The following is a 4,096-nucleotide window of genomic DNA, read 5'->3' on the forward strand; positions in this document are numbered from 1 at the left end:
CACCAGTCGCAGTTAGTTAGACCCAATTGGGAGACCGACCCAGTCTGCCCAAACCAGCCAACTGGAGGTCGGCCACTGACCACACAATAGAACCATGGCGTAGAATAGTGCAACTGTCCTACGGTCGCCGTTCGGCCCACAGCCATCCGGGATCATCTGGGGCTCCAAACGGGTCCCGCAACTCGAGAATGGGTTGCCCTGGGAAATGCTCCATCTACCTCAGTGCGGTCAGTCATGGGATGCCTTCCCGCACTTGCATGTAGCCTAGTTGGCAGTGTGCCAACTCTATCTAAAGTCGTCCAGCCATCAGGCCACACATGGCCCCCATCTGGTGTCCAAACCAGGACCTACTGGATAACCGAGCTACTCAAATGCCTTCTCCTCATATGGGGGACTTACAAGTAGAGTTAGCTGGTTTCCACATAGTTACACGAGAGTGGAGCATTGATATCTATAACTCCCCTCAATGTCCACTCGCAAATGAACTTACTTTTTTGGCCCAATGCCAAGTCGATGAAGATGCCTCTGCACCGCAGCATTCTCTATATTCGGACAGTACACCAAGTCGACCTCTCCATCCATGATGAGCTCACATACAAAGTGATATTGAATCTCAATGTGTTTTGTGCAAGCGTGGAACATAGGGTTCTTTGCAATCGCCATGCAACTCTGATTGTCACATGATAATTGCATAGGCTTATTCTACACTGCACCCATGTCCCCTAAAATCCTCCTCAACCACACTGCCTCACAAGAAGCAAAACATGCTGATTTGTACTTAGCCTCGGTAGAAGAAAGAGCAACTATAGGTTGCTTCTTGCTGACCCATGACACAGCTCCAGATCCAAGTGAGAAATAGTAATCTGTCACTCATCTCCTGCTATCCACGTCTCCTGCCCTGTCACAGAATCCAGTTAAGATGTTGTTCTTTTGCCAAAAGTCGAGCCCTGTACTTATCCAACGTGCCGTCAGACTTGTACTTGGTCTTGTACACCCACTTGGTTCCGATTACCTTGCATTTTGGTGGTCAATCCATTCCCAAGTGTTGTTCTTCATTATGGAGCCATACTCCGACTGCATAGCCTCCATCCACCTCTCATCACCTTGTGCCTCTTCAAGACACTTGGGTTCTTCAGCACGGATCACCTCTGTTATCAAAGCATAGTTGACCAAGTGTTCCTGCGCCCTTCTTTGCTCCTCTAATCTCTTGGACCGGCAGAATTTGGATGGTTCCTCCTTAATGGCTAGAGGTTCTCTACCATCCAAAAGCTACTTTACCTACTTCAGGAATGGCCGTTGCCGTTGTAGTTCCGTAGGCTCTTCTTCCTCTTCTTGATCTTGAATCCTCCCAAGCACCATTGGGGGAGTTCAGTCTGCTGTTGGTGGTTGTACTAGATGGATATCTTGGTCTTGGTTGTCTGGGAAGGAAGCATCCTCCTCCAATTGATGCGGCTATTCTGAGAAGACCACATCATGACTTACTATTACCTTCTTGGTAATAGGGTTATAGAGACGGTAACCCTTCGCCTCTTCACTATAGCCCAAGAAAATACACTTTCGGCTCTTCAGTTCCCATTTGGTCCTATTAGCATCAGGGACATGCACAAAACAGTCACATCCAAAAACTCTGAAATGTGCAGCTGAAGGTGTCTTACTAGAAAATGCCTGTAGTGGAGTCATCCCGTTCACAGCCTTTGTGTAGCTATGATTCAAAATGAATTAACGCCATGATAGAATCACTTACACTGCAGACAATAGAACATAGCGCATCTGCATTTCTTCTTGTCCATGCGAGAATCTCATCCGTAGTTGGTACTATCTGTTGTGCTGCATTGGCTAGATTCGGTCTCAGAACCGGCATTAGGTCCACCCCGGTAGCAGTATCCCAAAGCTCGTATGTGCTTAGGATGGTCTTCATCTTGAACTTCCAGAGTGGATAGTTAGTGCCATCCAACTTTCCACTTTCGTCGAACGGTGGGATTCGCAGTCTTGTGGGCTAGGCCATATCTCACAATCTGCTTGCAAACAGAAACACACTACCAAATCTTCTGGCTAGAGTCCAAGCTCTCATACCATGTAAGAAAACAATACGTCTGTGCTCAATAGATAACAGGATCTCGTATGCAAGAGAGAAAAGTGGATAGTATGGAGAATCAAAATTTTGATTACCATAAAACTGATACAATAGATGGTGCTGCCTCCTAATCGTGCACTCCTATGAGAGAAGCTTCGATGGCATGCTGGAAATAGTAGAGGACGAATGTTGGATGCTAAGGAATCAGGGTTGTTGTAGCCAGTGATGATAATGGGCTTCACGGGCTTGCTCTTATATAGCCACCAGTCGTAGTCAATTAGACCCAATTGGGAGTCTACCCAAACTGGCCGACTGGAGGTCGGTCCCAAAATAGGCCACCGACCACACAATAGGACCGTGGCATAGAATAGAGCAACTAACCTACGGTGCACGTTCGGCCCATAGCCATCCGGGATCATCTGGGGCTCCAAACGAGCCCCACAACCCAAGAGTGGGCTACCCCAAGAAATGCTCCATCTACCCTCAATGCGGTCAGTCATGGGATGCCTTCCCGCACTTGCATGTAGCCTAGTTAGTAGTGTGGCAACTCTATTTGAAGCCGTCCAACCATCAGGCCACACATGGCCCCCATCTGGTGTCCAACACAAGAGTGGAGCATTGATATCTAACATATTCTTCAATATTTTACTAGGAATAAGCAACCAAAATTATGAATATTTTTCTGAAACCATTTGATGATCAACAGCAACTCGACCTCCTTTTGGGAACCAATAGAAGTAGCAAACGACATAAGCATGAAGAAAGTGGTAGCCAAATGAAAGGATTTAAACCTTAGCCAAAAAGATGTAACAAATCTCTGGGAATGGAGAACATTGTTGGGCATCACGAGATATTTTTGTACACATCGTCATGGTAGAATGAACCAAAAACATTTGTGCCTCCTTCTTTCCTCGTGATAACCAAAAGCATAGGTAGACATGATAACAGTAGCAATATAGAGTCACAACACTTTGTAAATTTCTCTCACATCTATTAGCAGAGCTTAAATATTGAAGGACTTGATATATAGTAGCAAAGCTCAACCAAATGAACTACTAGCAATACAATGTTTGCAGAATAAAAGGAAAGCTCCAAAACCAGATAGTTTCATTCAACAATCAAATGTAGCTCTCAACAGAAAACCAGTGATGCAGGGAAATAGGATAGATCCCAATAGCTGTGAGAAGCCTTCCTAACAAACTTTCTCAGAACCATAAAACACTATCTCAGAGACCATGGAGGTCAAAGACATGTGACAGAATAGAGGGCCACAATATCCTTCTTGAAATCCACTAGCAGAAAGCTTCTTAGAAGTGAAAAGAAAAACTACAAGGAATAGCCAAAGGAAAGAGTGGGCCTTTGTAGGCAAAAAATAATTGCCCGCTATTGATAAACAGCATCTCCAAGCAAAGTACCATGACCTTCTTCATCATTGTAGCCTTCAATGACAAACACAAAACTTGTGATTGCTAGTCTAAATAAGCAATAGTATGCCCACAATCAACCTAGGTCTTATCAAGGGAAGGCTAAGGTGTGATCCTCCCATACAATGGGGGATAGTACCCACTAAATAGAACCAAGTATCCATCATCCACATCCAATCCAATATCCACTTCCACCAATCATGTGAAGATGGATTTTAAACCCCTCTAAACATCCTGATGTGCTAATCTCAATACTTATGTGTTCCAATAGAGGGATTTCATTTTTTTAAAAGATCAATATAGACTAGGCTACAATGGTTGCTACAATAAAAGATAGATACATCAATCAACATTACAATAACAAATGATAAAAGATATGAAGTATAGCATCTTATTCACTTAGAGTGATAAGGTAAGAGGATGAGAGTTATCACGGTGAAGTCACAGTGTTTAAACCACTTGACAATTTCATTTGTAGAAATATTTGGATTTCTTAATAAGGGAGAGATGTAGGGATCAAGTACATGAACCTCAATTCGATATTTCTCTTTTAACCCTGCTCTGTACATGTTGATAAAAATATTGTTATCAATGCAGT

Source organism: Dipteris shenzhenensis, chromosome 17 (assembly GCF_047967505.1).
Source record: "Dipteris shenzhenensis isolate YYH24624 ecotype China chromosome 17, Dip_SZ_1.0, whole genome shotgun sequence".
NCBI classification, from domain to species: domain Eukaryota; kingdom Viridiplantae; phylum Streptophyta; class Polypodiopsida; order Gleicheniales; family Dipteridaceae; genus Dipteris; species Dipteris shenzhenensis.